Source organism: Nicotiana attenuata, unplaced genomic scaffold (assembly GCF_001879085.1).
Source record: "Nicotiana attenuata strain UT unplaced genomic scaffold, NIATTr2, whole genome shotgun sequence".
Taxonomy (NCBI): domain Eukaryota; kingdom Viridiplantae; phylum Streptophyta; class Magnoliopsida; order Solanales; family Solanaceae; genus Nicotiana; species Nicotiana attenuata.
In genome coordinates this window covers 114486-134343 of record NW_017670845.1, presented here as the reverse complement: position 1 = coordinate 134343, position 19858 = coordinate 114486, and positions in this window count along the sequence as shown.

Genomic DNA, 19858 nt, shown 5'->3' with positions numbered 1-19858 from the left:
ATATATGCAAGGCTAACCATACTAGCCGACTTCCTACTCAAAGCATCGGTCACCACATTGGCCTTCCTGGCATGATGCAAGATGGTGATATCATAGTCTTTCAATAGCTCCAACCACATTCTCTGCCTCAAATTGAGCTCCTTCTGCTTGAACAAATAATGCAAACTCTTATGATCCGTGAACACCTCACACGACACGCCATATAAATAATGCCCCCAAATCTTCAGCACGTAAACAATGGCTGCTAGTTCCAAATCATGAACTGGATAATTCTTCTCGTGAATCTTCGACTGCCATGAAGCATATGAAATAACCTTGCCATTCTACATCAACACCGCACCAAGTCCAATACGAGATGCTTCACAATATACCGAATATGGCCCTGAACCTGTGGGTAACACCAACACCAGCGCGGAAGTTAAAGCTGTCTGGAGCTTCCTAAAGCTTGCCTCACACTCGTCCGACCCGGGCACCCTTCTGGGTCTGGTCATCGGGGCTGCTATGTATGAAAACCCCTCCACAAACCGACGGTAGTAACCCGCCAAACCCAAGAAACTCCGGATCTTTATAGCTGAGGTGGGTCTAGGCCAATCCTTGACTGCCTCAATCTTCTTGGGATCCACCAGAATACCCTCTGCTGATATAACATGACCCAAGAAAGCCACCGAACTCAACCAAAACTCACATTTCGAAAACTTAGAATATAACCGACTGTCTCTCGGAGTCTGAAGAACGATCCAAAGATGCTGCTCATGCTCCTCTCGGCTGTGGGATTAGATCAAAATATCATCAATGAAAACAATCACGAAGGAATATAGATAGGGCTTGAACTCACGGTTCATCAAATCCATAAATGTTGGTAAGAGCATTTGTCAACCCAAACGACATCACTAAAAACTCATAATGCTCGTACCGAGTGCGAAAATGCTGTCTTAGGGACATCGGATGCCCTAATCCTCAACTGACGCTAGCTAGATCTCAAATCAATCTTTGAAAACACCTTGGCACCCTAAAGCTGATCAAATAAATCATCAATCCTTGGCAATGGATACTTGTTCTTGATGGTGACTCTGTTCAACTGCCGATAATCTATGCACATCCTCATCAATCCATCCTTCTTTTTAACAAACAACACAAGTGCACCCCAGGGCGAGACACTAGGTCTAATAAAGCCCTTATTAAGCAAATCTTGCAACTGCTCCTTCAATTCTTTCAACTCTGGCGGAGCCATACGATAGTGCGAAGAAATGGGCTGAGTTCCCGGAGCCAAATCAATGCAAAAGTCAATATCTCTGTCGGGTGGCATCCCCGGCAGGTCTGCAGGAAACTCTCGAACAACTGGTACATAATCCATAGAAGGAACCTCAGCACTAGAATCAAGAACATAAGCCAAATAAGTCAAACACCCCTTTTCAACCATACGCTGAGCCTTCATATAAGCAATAACCCTACTGATAGAATGACCAGGAGTCCCTCTCCACTCCAACCGAGGCAACCCCGGTAAAGGCTAAGGTAACAGTCTTGGCATGACAGTCCAATATAGCATGGTAAGGTGATAGCCAATCCATCCCCAAAATGACATCGAAATCCACCATATCGAAAAGTAGGAGATCTACACTAGTCTCAAGACCCCCAATAGCAACCACACACAAATTATAAACATGATCTACAAAAGTAGAATCCCCTNGGTGGAGGGGGTACAAGTTTGTAGGGGTAGATATTAGGCAGAGGGTGAAAACACATAAGAAAACATTGGTCATGCTGAAATAAGAGGAAAGCTAAGCACATAGACAAAACAAGTATGCTAGCTTCATAGGAATCAAACAAAGTCATAGTGGATCACACAAGGGGGAAGCAAAAGACATATTAGACTAAAGGGAAAGGGAAATCACAAAGACATGCTAATTACATGGTAAAAATAGAACCATAAGTGAAAACACAATAGGAATAACAAGAATCTTAACATGAACTGAAACATGTTGTTTTGGAACACTGTAAAATTAAACTAGAAACATACCAGTCAAGAGTGAGAATAGAACAGCAAGGTGCAGAGAGGCAGGGTAGCAGGACCATAGTATGTAGATGCAAGAGAGCAATAGTAATTACTCAGTCTTGGCTTTCAGCCGACTGAGTGATCAGTAACTAATACGAGAAGCAAAGAGAATATGTATGAGAGTAAGAGAGAACTCAGAATGATATCAGTATGCTCTGTGTGTATGTGTTTGTGTATGGCTTAGTGATATTTTCGTGTGTTATGCAAAAGAGAATAGAGTATTTATAATGCTGAAAACGAGTAAGAAAAATAAGGTAAGGAGTACTAGTTTTTACATAATTATGGAAACAATAATCAATCAGCATCAATTAAAGACACAAACTCCTCTAATTAGGGAATCAAGTTCAAACGGTACAATCATAGCTAAATAAGGAAAAGGAATCAGCTCATAGACTGATTTTAACCTAATTAAAGCAGTAACTTCATGTGGCATATAATAAAGGCCAAATACAGAATGTTTTAAACAAGGAAGATATATATCGCACATAAATAAGGCAGAATTCAATCTAGTCTTGAAAAATCAATCAAAGTACCACGGATGAGACTGAAAATCTCAAGAAATCAGTGCTAATTAGGGGAAGCATCTCACAAATAAGGAAGCAATACATAATTGTAGGCAAAACACACAAAAGCATATACTCGATGAAAATATCACAGTTTTGCGGAAAGATGCATAGGATCGATGAAGCCTTTAAATAAACAAGTAGTCAAACCTAATAATCATCAAATAGCACTCAAATCAGAGAAGCCCTAAACAGGGGGTCATAGAACAGTAGAGGATTAAGACCCCTAACAACGAGAATCACAGAGGATACATGAACACAAGAAACAAACACACACATAGTCAAAACGGGCTAGAAAGAATTAGGGCTTTCCAGCCTAGTAACTCAGATAGCAATGCAAACATAAGAGGATCGTTCAGAATGTAGTAGAAATCACTAAACTAGAAGTAAAACCATTTTTTAAAAAGGGGTTAAGAAACCCTAATTTTAAAATTGAACGATCGTTTAAAGATGAGGCTTTTTCAGAGAAAAGAAACGTAGGAAAACTTCGTAATACTGTAGATCTAGAGTAGATCTAAAATAAATTGAAGAAAATAGGGTTAGGGTTTCGTAATAAACCAGTGAGAGGTAAGGAACCTGGCTGTGAAACTTGTTAATAATGATGTTTACAGCACCATCGAACCATAAACCATCGGAGAAAGGTCGGAGACAGACCAGGCAGAGCTTCCGATGACCATCTTGCATGGTGGAGGCTTTTGGAGTCTCGAAGATAGAGGGAATCAACAAGAAAAGGTTTCACGGTGGCTGGTGGTCTAGAGAAGTGAGGCTGGAGGTGGCTGGAGAGGCGGTCGATTCATCGGAGATGAAGGAGAGAACAAGAAGGTTCTAGAGAGAAGGGAGAGCAAGAGTCAGTGTAGAGAGAGAGAGAGAGAACCGTCTCTGAATAGAGAGTTGGGGGGGGGGGGTTGTTGAATTTAATTTTGGAAAATAAAACCTGGGCCGTTGATCTCATTTGATTAACGTCTCATATTAGATTAAAGCTGGACCGGGTCATTAAATTGGGTATGGGTCGGGTGATTTGAGGACTGGGTCGGGGTTTTGGGGTTGAAATTGGGGTTCAATTTGTGGTTAAAATTGAAATGTAAAGGGGTTATAATTGAAATGAACGAGGCTAAATGTTAAACAGCCATTTCTTCCCTTTTATCTTAATAAAAATAGTTAAAATAGTTCTTAAAAACCAATTAAAAGCACTAAATTGAGTAATAACATATAAATGTTAATTAAAAAACACTGGGAGCGATTTTGTAATTATAAAATACTATTAATTGGAAAATAGGCTATAATTGCAATTATAGCAATTTAGCTTTAAAAATACTAATAAATTATATAAAATATGCAAAAAAATCACCTTAATTATATATGGGTGTAAATATGAGAATAAGATAAATTATTCACCAAAAATGATAGTCTGGAAATAATTATTGAATTTTGTACTACTAAAATAGACAACAAAGAGATTTTTAAAATCTTTAAAATAAGGAAAAAAAATACCAAAACTCTTGGGTATACTTATATATGCATGTACATACTATTTTGAGAATATTTTGAGTATATAAAAATACATAGAGAAAAATTGGGTATCAACAATAATCATTCACCCTTATTACTCCTTGTTGCGGCGTGCAACCCGATCCCACCAAGCCACCCTTATTATTCCTCAATATATCACCCTTATCCCTCATGTTACGCGTGCAACCCGATCCCATCTGTCCACCCTTATTACTCTTTGTTGGAGCGTGCAACCCGATCCCACCAGACAATCACATTCAGTCTTATTCCTTTTGTTGCGGCGTGCAACCCGATCCTAATATATATATATATATATATATATATATATATATCACCAATCACAAAATGGAGACAAGTGTTTCACAAGTTAACTCAAATACTCCACAACACTTATACCTCAAACCAACACAATGGAATAACACTACAATTATGAAACTTCACCAGTTAAAACTAAACAGCGAGACCAACCAAAGTGTACCATGAGGCACCAATAAACCAACAGTGTGATATAATGGAACAATGGAACAATTAACAACACCAATAGAGAAACAACATTAAACAAGAAGCAATTAGACATGGAAGCATCAATAAGCAAGCAGCAAGTAAGACAGGAGAGCAATATATAGGGAAAGGAAATAGGCTAAACAAGTAATTTGGCGACGCATAGGTGCTCGTCACCACACCTATACACCACAAACATGGTATTTCACAAAGCAAGCAAGTCGGGGATCCCTAATCCCTCAAGTCAAGGTTAGACCAAACACTTACCTCAAGCCAACGGGTAATTCACAGCTCAAATACTGCTTAACCTCTCGATTCCTCCACCAATTCACTCGTGTCTAGCCATATTTAACTTAATAACATTAATAAACGCTAAAGAAACCAATTCCAATGCAAAATTATATATTTCCCAACATTTTCCCCAAAAGTCAAAAATTGACCCCAGGCCCGCTTTGTCAAAACTCAAAATTCGGACCAAAACCCGATTACCCATTAACCCTCGAGACCGGATATACAATTGGTTTTGGAATCCGACCTAAAATTGAGGTCCAAATCCCCAAATTTAAAAATTCCTAGGTTCTACCCAAAAACATCAAATCCCACCATGAAAAACCCTAGATTTTATGATGAAATCTTTTAAAAAGATGAAATAGATTGAAAGAAATAAGTTAAGAATCAGTTACCTATGATTTGGGGAAGAAATGGTCTTTGGAAAATCGCCTCTTGAAGTTTAGGTTTTGAAAAATGTGATGAATGGGTGAAAGTCCCGTCTAAGTTATGTTTTGAATAGTTGCAGGTATCGCATTTGCGATAACAGGTTCGCAAATGCGGCCAATGCTTCGCAAATGCGAAGCTTGGCCTAGCATGCTGTCTTCGCAAATGCGAACAAATGTTCGCAAATGTGGCTTTGTTCCAGTCGCAGTTGCGACAATGAGCTTCACAAATGCGAAGGTCCCCCCCAGCCCAACTGGTCGCAAATGCGATGCTCGCATTTGCGAGCCAGACTTCGAAAATGCGAAGTCTGCAGATCTGAACCTACAAACAATTTTTCCTTATGTCCAAATCACTCTGTAGCCTATCCAAAACTCACCCAAGCCCTCGGGGCTCCAACCCAAACATGCACACAAGTCTAAAAACATCATACGAACTTGCTCATGCGATCAAATTTCCCAAATAACACCTAGAACTATGAATTCAACACCAAAACGCATGAAATTTTCAAGATAGTTTTAAACTTCCTATTTTCTCAACCAAAGGTCCAAATCACGTCAAATCACTTTCGCTTTTCACCAAATCTCACAGATAGGGTATAAATATCATAACAGACCTGTACCGGGCTCCAGAACCAAAATACGGGTCTGATACCAACAACATCAAACATTACTAAATTTCTAAAAACCATTATATTTTCAGTTAACAATTTTCTTCAAAAATTAATTTCTCGGACTAGGGATCTCGGAATTTAATTCCGGGCATACACCCATTCCCATATTTTTCTACGGACCCTCCGGGACTGTCAAATCACGAGTCCGGGTCCGTTTAGCCAAAATGTTGACCAAAGTCAACAAAAATCATCTTTTTAAGCCAAAAATCATATTTTCTTAAATTTTTCACATAAAAGCTTTCCGGATATGCGTTCCGACTACGCACGCTAATCGAGGAGATATAAATGGAGGTTTTTAAGTCCTCGGATCACGGAATCGGATTCTAAAACAAAAGATGACTTTTTGGGTCATCACAAGTTCCCCGGCAACGGCGCCTGAATTTGATCACGCCCAACTATGCCTTATAAAAAGGACTAAGCGGTCGTTGCAAATATAATCAGGTTTACAAGTCCAGAGTCGAATCCCACAAAGAACTAAGGCTTTGCTACAGTTGTTTAATAGCGCTAAGATACACAAGTCCAAACAATTTCCTAATTATAAAAATTATAATGTTTATTTTTATCTAATTAACTAACAAATACTAGATAGCAGTAAAATTATCAATTAATAAGGATAAGCATTGGAGACAAGATTACGGAGGTCTAGAGTTATGATTTCCCCTATTGTCGAAATCATTTCCGCTATGTTTTCTATAAATTTTCCTAAGTCTTCTCTACCGATCATGAGCACTCTGACTGTCGCAACTCCCTCCCGAGTAATTACCACAATTTACTAGACATATTCTCCTGTATTACGCTAGCGGGGATTAAGTATGGCTCACTCGGATCACACCAAGGTTTCGTTATCCCTAATCTCACCTTTAAACCCTCTGTATTGATCCCTCATATACATTAGGAGTGATGTTGTTCAATAACTACCTAAATATGCACTCTCTCCCGAGTAATACACACACTAAATAGGCACATTCGATTGGGAGCTCTTCAACCAAGCACAATAATAACGTAGTTGAACAAATAGAGAAAAAGCTACAACAAATCTATATTAACGTAACAAGAAAATCATCCTCCAATAGGTTCCATCAAAAACCTAGATAACAAATTAGCTATTCATAATACTATGCAAAACTACAATACTAGAATTCATAACCAATAATGGAAAATAGGAAGAAGGAAGAGAAAAACTCGTAGAAGAATTCTCCGCCTTGCTCCTAGTGTGTTCTTGCCTCCTTAGGTCGAATCCCCTATCTCCTTAGCCTCCTTAGGTCTAAATTATGTCAAAAGTATGTCCTTCTCCCTCAAAATAGTGCTTTTACATGTATTTATACCAAGTAGGGTCGGGCCCAGACGAAACACCTTTTCCTATGCAAAATAGGACTCCGGCTCTGTAAAATTTTCACAAGCGCGAGGCATGGGAAGACGCGCCATGCGGTGTGCTTGTGGGGAAGTTCAGAGAGCTGATTCTAACAGGCTACAGGAAATTTCCACAAGTGCGGCACGCCCCGCGCCGCACCGCTGCTGTAGTGGGAATTCACGAAAATGCGAAACACAAAAGTTGTAGCCCTTTCAAATATCTTTCCAACGATATATTGTGGAGCCCAAATGGAGTTTTGAGCGAAAAGTTATGTGCATTTTACTAGACAATGCGTGGTATGCCCGCTCGATTCTCCGTTTCGTTCTTAACTATCATTCGTTGATCCCCGAACACGATCCCGGCTTGATTCCTTCGGATGTTACTCAGACTTCAAAGCTCCAAATCACTTCAATTCATTCCACAATATCTACATAGCTCGGAATCACTCCTAAATGGCATAAAATACACAATTAGTGCAAAACACTAGCAACTAAAGCTAAAACTCAATTAAAGTGCAGTAAATTAGAGTGTAATAAGCGACTAAAATACGCAATTATAGCCTATCATCATACATACTTACAAAATAGTATATTTGCATCATCGTTTAGTATATAAACCTATACAAGTATTTTTCATAATTTTCCATAATTTTTTAAAAGCTTTAAATCAATTTGTTCTGCATTTTATTATATAAATATCCAATAATTATCCTTCAAATTATTTTTTATGATGATTTAATCATCTAAGCTTATTATTTACACCAAAACGTATGTTTTTAATATTTTACAGCATTTTTTCATGATTCCATTTGCAGTTTTAGGCTAATTATACATTCTTGCAACAATAGCCTATATTCATGTATAATTACATTATTTATGCAAAAAATAACTTTTTACATTTTTATAATGATAAGTTTGTAGTTTTAATCATCTTAGTATACAAATAATATTTTTTTATTCATTAATTACTTTTATAAATTAGTTTTTGCTAAAATGTTAGGTATTTAAAAACTAGCCCCACTTTCAAACTTATTTTCGGACCAAACAATGGCCCAAAATACCTAATACACTAGCCCAAGTGACACCAGCCCAAACCAACGACACACTAACTCCCAACCCGATTGCAACCCACCTAAAAAGACCCACCCAACTCCCTTTCGATCTTGGCCATTGATCTCAAATGATCAAGATCCCATAATAATCCCGCACCCCTCTTTATAACCCCTTAAACCTAACCCTAACCCATTTTTCCAAACCGGTCACCCCCGAATTCTCTCGAACCTTCTCCCTCACCTCACAAACCCTAGCTGTCACCCCAAGCCCCCTCTGAATCTAGCCCGTCCATGGATCTTTACCATGATTTGCTTACGTTTCGGGGATTGTATTATTGTTACTGGTACAAATATGGTATTACTTAGTACTTGCCTAATTTTGGCAAGTACCCATCTTTGAACCGAAGGGAATCTGCCTTATTCTTCAAGGTCTGGACGATATTTCGTCCTTATACGATCATAGCAAGGCTGTGAGGCTCTAATCTCCCCAGATCTTCGGCCAATTTCTGATCCTAGTCAAACTAGGGTTTACCGGTCTCTTCTCCTAATCCAAATTTAAATTGATTTAGGTGTTCTTATTTCCTTTTATATTTTGATTGACTGTATTTCCTTACTTATATTCTAATTTTACCACAATATAAACCTATTCCCCTTCCCCTTTTTTGTAGAGACTCGAATCGTTAAAAAAAATTCACTAAAAACTGAAGTTATTGCTCCTTGTTCTCTAATTCTCTTGTTTTATACTCTGGTTCTTGGCCGGCTAAAAGCCAAGGCCACCAAAATTCTGGGTTCTTGCTCTTCGTTGATATTCAGAACACTGTGGACTTTTGATCTTTCTTGTTTTTCGCCTAACTGGTGAGTTACTGGACTTCATAGTTTCGTTCCTATGTACATGTGATTTGCATATGTCTTCTCTCGTGAAGTTTGCTTAATGTGTTCTTCTAGGTTGTCTTATGTGCAATTCTATTTGCTTTACTTCAATTTTAGGTCTCTTTAGCTTTTAGCTTTGTAATGTAGATAGTTTGAAGCATGCTAAACCTGATTCTATTAAATTAGATAGTTTTCGAGCCTGACTAGCCAATATGTTATGAATTACTACTGTCTGGGACCTTTACACTTGTTAGCATCTTTTGGTGTTTAATTTTGCCTTAGGCTATCAATCCTATCATTTGAACATGCTTTGCCTGCATAATTTGTGCTCTCTCTTTCGTTAGCTAGTCATATTTATTCAAAGCACGAACGTTTACGCTCATTGTACGGCACAAGTCTATATTCCTGTCATATTCTGCATTTGTGTGGTGATAGCTTGCCTATATAGCATGTTTTGATCTTGTTCTCTGTCAGTATGCTCTCTAGCATGTTTTGACTCCCCGATTCACTAGCAGGTGTAATCTACTTTTTATCATGATTAAATGTTGTTCTGCTACCAAATTAGTTTGACTATTTCATAACATTAGGACATATTTGGACATTTTCCTTTATTATGAATCAATGTATTTCATCAATCCTGCAAACATGTTCACCCTTTAACTCTACTAATGAATGACTACTTATGCACTAAGTGTAGCACTTGTTATCTGAATCTTTGCTAAGTTTATTCTTAAAACCTAAATCATGTTCGATTATCTGCTCTATGTGTTCAACTTGACTATGTTCGTATCCCTCAGTGGTGTCCCTCAACCTTAGTTTACTCTCTTTCACTGGTTCCCTGGGATGTTTTGAGTTCTCATTCTTAGCGGGCTTAAAGCCAAGGCTACCTAGGTTATATCATTGACCTCCCTAGTGTGAGCACTGCTCGGGGTCCAATTGAGACCCTTGTGAACTCTGACCCACTAGGGTCTAAGGTTCTTTGGCCACTTTTTCCTAATTGCTCAACCCTTTTCACCTACTGAATAAGCCAATAGGCTTGTGTAAATGGTTGTTTTCTGAATCTTTGATTAATAGTGGGTTTTTGCTATTTTGTTTTGGATTGACTGTGACTTCTAGGCTGTGGTGAAACCTGTATGGTTACGAAATTGAAGGCCTGGATGGGCTGGGTATACTTTGGGCCTGTCTTAGGCCCACTATAGTTATTTTGTAACTTTGTAATTTATTTCATTCATTGGGCCTGTAATAATGCTATAATAACAGCTGGGGTGTTAGTAAAATTGGGAAAATGGTTCTATTCTAATGTTTGCATGAAACGGGTAGAAATCCTGCCTATAGGTGTGTTTACCTCAAAAAATGTGAGTAATAATTAAAGGTGATTTGTAGTTTTAAAGATATGTGATTTATTCCAATAATAGTGAATATACAAGTAATATTAGGTTTAAGTAAGAAGAATTGATGAACCAAACGAGTGTTGTTAGAGCAACGGGGACCTCGAGCTCTATTATCTCAGGGGCCTCGAGGTGAATTAAGAGCAAATAAAGTCTGAACAATAAAGTAAAAACAATAAAGCTGAAGAACAATTGTGGAGCATAGTAAACGAGAAAAGCAGAATAGAATGTTCTATTGTAGTGAATGAGATCTGTCTTCACAAAATGATTGGGCTCCCCTTTATATATGAGGGGAAAACCCTAAACTGGTTCATTCCCAATTATGGTAAAGTATTCTATTGGTACAGTTGTATAACAACCTAGTACGGACTCGTACTATTTCGTACAAATCTTATCCCATAATTTATGCCCTGATCCACGTGTCCTTGAGAAATTCCCGCTCTTTCTTGAGTGTTATCAAAATTGTACTGCCCTCGAGGTATGCATTTTCCAGTCAGATCTGGTCTTTACTTCGTGCTGCCCGAATCGAGCCCGTGGTACTGTTAAGTCCTGGAAATCGAGCTCTCCGATTTCGACCGTATACAGATAGTCCCCGCATTTCTTAGAATGAAAAGATAAGAAACGATCTGATTCTCGCCCCTTCGATGTCCTAATCATGATGTCAGTCTAGTGAGATCAGCGGTCTGTGTGATTGAAAAGTCGTGCAAAAGTTATGCCTACCCAGTTTTCGAAAGCCTTTAGTGAAAGACGGCTATTAGTCGTCCGTTTAGCTTCTCCAAAACGCTTAGATAGCCTCTATACATACTTCAATACTTCATTCTTCAAACTTTTACTTTTACAATATCGTCAAATCCTCTCTGCACTTATTCCTTCCTTGTGCCCATTTCTTAACAAGCTCCTTCTCCTACTTCTGAATTTTCACAACAAAAATGGCAAAAACTTCTAAGATAGTTCCACAAAAAGAGAAGGCCTCTTCGTCTTCACAGCCGTCGAATAACAAAATGGTGGTACCTCCTCGCATTGAGGAGTGTACCCTCGGGCTTTTTGATACGTCTTCCGATTTCAAGGTCGACAAGCTTGCTTCGATTCTAGGATGATGTGAACCCATGTCTCGATATATTAGATTAATAACCGAACTCAAACAAGTGAAGGCAGATTGCCGTTGGGGAGATGAAGTGCACGTGGAGATCCCTTCACCTGATGAGGATATTACCACTCACAAAGCGGGGTACCTAAGCGTATACACATACCCATTTACCTTAGGTCCCGTAGATCCTTCTTTGACCTTTCTAGACCCAGTGATCCTCGATTTCTGTCGACAATACCAAGTGACACTCGGCCAAATTTATCCTTCCTTCTGGCAGATTGTCCACCTAATTAGGTACTTTTCGAGCAAAGTCGAGGGGATGTCTTTTACCCTCGACCATCTGATAAGATTATACAGCCCTCGTCTCTATCGAGGTGGTCTGATAAAATTTCAACGTCGATCTCCGACGTCTTTCTTTACTAGCATTGATGAGGATAATGATCGGGGGTGGATGAGCCACTTCGTTCAAGTCAGGACCTCCGACCTGATTCCCGCTGAAAAGATGCCGTTTGCCAAGGAATGGAGTACGAAGCGTAAGTATAGGCCTATCGAGCATGTTTCATTACTTAGACATTTTTCCTTTCCTTTGAACTAACTCCCTTTTGATGATGCAGCCGTTGATTGGTATCCAGGTGCGGTTGCGGACCTCCCGGGCTGGGTTTGGCAACTAGCTTCCACTTCCACATATGCCGAGCACGTCTGGCGCAATTTGGCCAAAGGTTGATGGGAGGCCAAAAACTACGGTTAGTCCTTATTATATGCATATTTAAATCCCTTAGTGAAATACCCCTCAGCAATACAATTAACTTTATGATTGTGCAGCCCTCAGAGAGGTCGTTTCGATGAGACCGCCCCCACCTGGCGAGGGAGAGACCCAAAAACCTGCCAAGGGCAAGAAAAGAAAGAAAGGGTCGCCAGCGGAGTCCCCGAAGCCAAAATAGGCCAAGCTTCGAAAACCTAGGGCCGATACGGTAGCCTTGACTCCGGAAACTGTTGCACGTCTTCGTTCTGAGAACGAAGAGAGAGATGAGGCCGAGGACGAAGATGCTCGCCCGTTAATAACTCGGAGAGGAGGAGGCACCAATCTTTCAAATGCTGCTGAGCCGGAGGCCACCGAAGCGGTTCAACCTCAAGCTGAGGAAGTTCCCGGGGGGAGTTCGAGCAATGTTCTCGAACCGACTAGTGGCAAGAAAGGGCCCTGTCCAAAAGGGCACTTGGTCGATGAACTCAGAGAACCCAGCCCTGAGGTTCCTCGAAGGTGGGAGAAGGCCCCGATTGAGCCGCTCGGGATGATTGACGTGAATGATTCTCCACCAGGCCCATCATTTTCTGAGGGGAAAATACGAGATTCCCAAGATATGAAGACTCCTGATGTGGGAACATTCCACGGGGAGAATGACAATTTCGGTGAATGCCTTGCCGGGATCGAGGAGGGTCCCGACCTTAATGCCTCGTTCATCCTCGAAGAGGCCGAAAAGCTTCGAAAGCAGGTAAACTTTGACTTGATAACTACATTTAGGGTTAGGTTCTTTCTTTTCTAACCTCCTTCCTCTGTGTTTAGTCTGTGATTCTCTTCGATCAAGCTTTTTCCAAGTCTCGAGCTGAGCTTTCTAGATGTGAAGACGAGCTCAGGAAGCTTATGTCAGAGATGGACAGACTCAAGGCTCTCTATGCCCAAAGAGAGGGTGAACTCAATGATCTTCGAGCAAGTTCGGCGAAAGCTTCCCAAGAGCTGGCCGAGCTCGTTGAAAAGGTAATATAGCCTTCGTGGGCGCATTTTGTACTTGTTTGTTTTGGCGTCTAATGTTCCACCTTTGCAGTTCCAGTAGAAGGCCGACCTGGCGGAGCAACTTCGGGAGGAGCTTAAGACCAAAGAGGCTGTAACCCTTGGGTGGAAGCAAAGAATGGATCGCTTGGCCTCCGAATAAAACAGTCTTCGGGAACAACTGGCCTTGGCCGAGAGCCAGCATTGGAGTTCAAAAGAGGAGGGTCGTAAATTTATGGCATCATACTGACACGACTGCTGAGTTGTCTAAGGATAAGTCCGAAGCCGATGCGTTCGTGTCTTCATATCGAACCGATGATGCAGCTGCCAATTCTCGAGTTAGGGAGATATCTGCTGCAGCTGAGCTTAAGTTATACTGCACCGTCAATCATGCTCGGCTAGAATCTCGAAAGCAAACTCTCGAGGAAGTGCATGCCAAAGGCTTTGACCTTTCTGCAGAAATGAGAAGGTGAACGTTTTGGAAAAAGAGGCAGTTGCATTGCTCTCTACTGATGAAGATTCTATCAACAACTTCGAGAGTGGGGAGGACGGAGACGAAGTCCTCGAGGAGGAAAAGGCCCCGGAAGATCAGGCTGCCGAAGGTCAGACCATCGAAAATGTAGTTCCGGTGGATGCAGCCTCCGAGCGAGTGACCCCATCAATAGACTAGGTCCTCTTTAATTTCTTTATTTTATGTAAGGGCTCCATGGGGGAGTTTTGTAAATGTGCTTTGTGAACACAAAGGAAATTTTGTTTCGACCTTGGTTTGTGACGAATCTCATTTTCCTTTATTTACAGAAAATTTGCTTGTACAACCCAAATTATCAGCCTGAGTGTTGGTTCAAACTTAGAACGCGATGAACCCTTAGGTTCTTTACTGATTAACATGATGCCTCTTGAGGTCTTAGGTAATTCTCGAGCTTAGATCGAGCTTGTAATGATGCAACCCTCGGGCCCGAGTTGAATGAGAATGAGGTCTTGGATCTGACATAAAGTTATCCCTTAGACTTCGTGTATAGTCCCCGAGTGAGAATTTTCTCGAGCTCGGTAGCCCTTGGGCTTAGTGGTCGAGTGAGTACTTTCTCGAACTCAAAATAAAGTTAGCCCTTAGCCTTCGTGGATAGTCCCCGAGTGAGAATTTTCTCGAACTCGAAAAGCCCTTGGGCTTGGTGGTCGAGTGAGTACTTGCTCGACATCGAAATAAAGTTATCCCTTAGGCTTTTTTATATTGGCCCTTAGGCTCTTATACATCGGCCCTTAGGCTCTTTAAGTTGGGGCGATTCGGCATCCAAAATGGCTATAATTGTTCCCTCTTTTCGGCTAAAAGACTTAGTTAAAATTTTGTATGCCTTAGCATGTGCTTTTTGTACCCGTTTGGGTTTTTCAAAGGTTCGATTGATTGGAACCTCGTTTGTAATTCGATATGCAATGTTAATCGAATGCCTCTTGAGGTTTCTTCAAAGGCTGATGTTATCGAAGCATTCGCATTATTCGAGGGTTGATTATATCAAAGCCCCTTATAATATGCTTTTGCCGAGGGTAGCCTGATTTAACCGGTTTTTTCGAATTATATGAAGGCCTTTTAGTTCTATGGTGGAAGTCAGACGTCTCCGAGCTGCATTATTTCGGTCGTAGCCTTTTCATGTGATCGTAGTCTTTTATATGGCCGTAGCCTGTAGTCCCCGAGTGTGATGGCCTTGGCCTTAATATCGAGGGGATGCCTCTTTGAGGTCTTGTGAGCTTGAGTGTGCCTCTTTGAGGTCTTATAAGTTCTAGTGTGCCTCTTTGAGGTCCTATAAGATCGAGTGTTCGATGACTCGATGTGTCGATTGTCGATGACAGTCCCCGAGTATTCGGGTGCATTCGAGGTTTTGGCCCTTGAGCCGTTAAATGTGAAAATAGTAGACTTCTTTGAGGCACAAAAAATTTTGATATAATAAGAATGCTTCTTCAAATAATTGATACATGCGTACATATTTTGCCGCTGGGGGTTCGACTATTCTACATAGATACGGTTCATTTGACCGTTTGGCCCATTACAACATTCCCTATCGAGGCCCTTCTTGGCATGAATTGCTTTCTTCGAGAATGCGTCCTCCGAGGGTGATGCCCCCCAGTGTTCGAGGTTGATTGAAAAGAAGCCTTGAATACTTGTTGAATATTCCTTAGGTAGCATATAGGTGTTGCCTCGTTAAAAACCTTGCCGGTAAAATCCATTTGGGATAAAACCCGATCTAAGGGAAAAAGAGTGCAACACATGCTTTAAAACCCAAGGTCTTCGGGCTGAAAGGTGCCTCGATGTTTCCAATCAAACATCTCCAAGGAGTTAGTTTTAAATACGAATGGAAAAAGGGGGAGAAGGTCATACCTCAGCAGTAATAGCGTTTGAGCAACGCTATATTCCAATTGTTTGGTAGTTGCTCGCCTTCCATTGTGCTAAGTTTGTAGGATCCTTTTCGTACGACTCCGAGGACGCGGTACGGTCCTTCCCAATTGTGGCCTAGTTTCCCTTCGCTTGGGTCTCAAGTGTTGAGAGTGACTTTCCTTAGGACTAAGTCCCCGACTCCGAAATATCGAAGGTTCGTCCTTCTGTTGTAAAACCTTTCGATCCTTTGTTTTTGCGCGACCATTCGAATTAATGCGGCCTCACGTTTCTCGTCTAGTAACTCGAGAGAAGTGTTTAAGGCTTCGTGGTTCGAGTCCTCGGTGTTATGCTGGAACCTGACGCTAGGTTCCCCGACTTCGACTGGGATCAATACTTCGGACCTGTATGCTAAGGAAAACGGGGTCTCCCCCGTGCTTTACTTTGACGTTGTTCGATATGCTCATAGCACCTCGGGTAATACTTGTCTCCATTTCCCCTTTGAATCATCTAACCTTTTCTTTAAGTTTCGAATGATGGTTTTGTTTATGGACTCGGCCTGACCATTTGCACTTGGGTGGTAAGGCGCTAATAGAATCCTTTTGATTGTATGGTCCTCGAGGAATTTGGTCACTTTGATGCCGATGAATTGTTTCCCATTGTCACATACCATTTTGGCGGGTATCCCGAACCGACATATGATGTGGTCCCATATGAAGTCGATGATTCCTTTTTCTCTTATCTTCTGGAAAGCCTGCGCTTCTACCCATTTTGAGAAATAGTCAGTCATAAACAAAATAAATTTAGCTTTACCTAGCGCCGTTGGTAGGGGGCCGACGATATCCATCCCTCATTTCATGAATGGCCACGGGGATAGGACTGAATGGAGTTGTTCACTGGGTTGATGGATCATCGGTGCAAATCTTTGGCATTTATCACACCTTCGAACGAACTCCTTGGTATGCTTTTCCATGCTATCCTAATAATACCCTGCTCTGATCACCTTGCGAACCAAAGATTCGGCACCAGAATGGTTCCCACAAGTTCCCTCGCGAATTTCTTGTAATACATAATCGGTGTACCGGGTCCCTAGCGCACTGCCGGTGGTCCATCGAAGATTCTTCTATACAACATTCCATTTTCATCGAGTGAGAATCGAGCTACTTTAGCTCGAAGTGTTCTCGACTCTTTTGGTCCAGGGGGAGCTTCCCATGCTTTAAGTAGTCGATGTCCTCGATAGTTGGACGACAGTCCCCGGGACGATATCATCTTCTTCAATGGATGACCCCAAGTTTGCAAGTGCATCGGCCTCGCTATTATGTTCTCGAGGTACATGGTCCAGTGTCCATTCCTTGAAGCGGTTCAATGTCACTTGAAGTTTGTCTTAGTACTTCGGCATTTGATCGTCTCAAACCTCGAAGCTTAAGTTTACTTGATTTACCACCAAAAGGGAGTCACACTTTGCCTCAATGACCTCTGCTCCAAGGCCCTTGGCTAGTTCGAGACCTGCAATCATGGCCTTATATTCGGCCTCATTGTTAGTCAGTTTAGAAGTTTTGATAGATTGCCTAATGATACCGCCCGTAGGCGGTTTTAAAATGATATTGAGCCCGGATCCTTTCACATTCGAGGCACCGTCAGTGAAGAGGGTCCATACCCCCGATGACGTACCCATTTTTAGCAAGAGTTCCTTTTCTACTTCGGGTATGAGGGTAGGCGCGAAATCGGCCACGAAGTCTGCCAAAATTTGAGACTTGATAGCCGTTCGAGGCTGATATTTGATATCCTACCCTCCAAGTTCGATGGCCATTTGGCCAATCTGCCCGATAATTCGGGCTTATGAAAGACAGTTCGAAGTGGATACGTAGTCAATACACATATAGGATGGCATTGAAAATATGGTTTTAATTTCCTAGATGTGCTTATTAATGCAAGAGCTAACTTTTTCAAATGTGGGTACCTCGTTTCAGAATCTCCTAGGGTCTGACTCACATAATAGACGGGAAATTGCGTACCTTGCTCTTCTCGAACCAACACGCCACTTACCACCACCTCGGACATGACTAAATACAAGTAGAGTGTTTCATCCTCCTTCGGAGTATGGAGCAGGGGTAGGCTCAAGAGATACCGTTTTAATTCTTCCAAGGCTTGTTGGCACTCCGGAGTCCATGCGATGTTGTTTTTCTTCTTGAGTAGGGAAAATAAATGATGTTTCCGATCTGATGACCTCGAGATAAATCAGCCTAGGGCAGCTATCCGTCCGGTCAGCTGTTATACGGCTTTCACATTGTTCACTACGGTGATTTCCTCGATGGCTTTGATTTTATCGGGGTTGATCTCGATACCCCTGTTCGACACTATGAAGACCAAGAACTTGCCCTAGCCGATTCCAAAAGCGAATTCTCGGGGTTGAGCTTCATGTTGTACTTTCTTAGGATATCGAATGTCACCTGCAAATGGGTCAAATGGTCCTCTACGCGCAGGGACTTAACTAGCATGTCATCAATATAAACTTCCATGGATTTGCCTATTTGATGTTCGAACATCTCATTAAATAGGCGTTGATATGTGGCTCCTGCATTGAGGGAATCACATTATAACAATACGTACAATACTTCGTGATGAACGAAGTCTTTTCCTGGTCCTCTGAGTTCATTCGAATTTGGTTGTACCCGGAGTAGGCATCGAGAAAGGTAAGGATCTCGTCGCCGGCTGTAGGACCGATTAAATGATCGATGTTGGGCAATGGGAAAGAATCATTAGGGCATGCTTTGTTCAAATCTTTGTAGTCTACACATATTCTAAGTTTATTTCCCTTTTTAGGTACTACCACTACGTTAGCTAGCCATTCGGGATATTTTACTACCCTAATGGATCCTATCTTGAGAAATTTGGTTACCTCTTCTTTGATGAATGCGTGCTTTACCTCGGACTGAGGTCTCCTCTTTTGCTTCACCGGTTTAAATATGGGAACGACACTTAGTCGATAGGTAGTTATCTCCGGTAGGATCCCTTTCGTTCTAGAATATGCTCGATCAATATGGCCTGCTCGAGTTCTTCGACCATGGAATTTATCGCATCCGATTCCTCGGGGGCCATGAAGGCTCGGGGGGTGAGGAGATCTTCTTCTTCGTCCTCGACTACCTGTTCATCGATCACCTGTCCCTCGGGCTTAACCGAGGGTATGGGCTGTGATTGCTATTTGGCCACCTGTTTGTCCTTTGACTTTTCCGATGTGGATGGTGTCGATACCGGTGCCAAGTCGTGTACTGCAAATATCTTCTTAGCTGCATGTTGCTCTCTATACACTGTTTTCACGCCATCCTTTATTGGGAACTTTATCATTTTATGAAGGGCCGATGGCACCGCCCTCATGCTATGGATCCACGGCCTTCCAAGCAAAGCATTATACATCATGTCACCTTCGATGACATGAAATTTGGTGTCTTGTATGGTTCCGGCCACGTTGACTGGGAGGATGATTTCTCCCTTCGTTGTTTCACTCGCCATGTTGAAGCCATTCAAGACTCGAGATGCTGGTATGATTTGATCGAGCAACCATAGCTGCTCCACGACCCTTGACCTAATTATATTTGCCGAACTACCTGGATCCACGAGAACACGTTTAACTTGAACTTTATTTAAAAGGATAGAAATTACCACTGCATCATTGTGAGGCTGAGATAAGGCCTCGATGTCTTCCTCGCTGAATATGAGGGTGTCCTTGGGCATGTAGTCCCGTGTCCGCTTCTCCCTTGTGATGGATACTTTGGTACATTTGAATATGGATCCCTGTGGGACGTCGACTCCACCGACGATCATGTGAATGACATGTTGAGGTTCTTCAGGTTCATTCTTCCTGCTTGCGTCTCTTTCTCGGAAATGGTTCTTGGCCCGGTCACTGAGAAATTCATGAAGATGCCCCTCGTTGAACAACCGGGCTACCTCCTCTCTAAGCTGCCTGTAATCCTCGG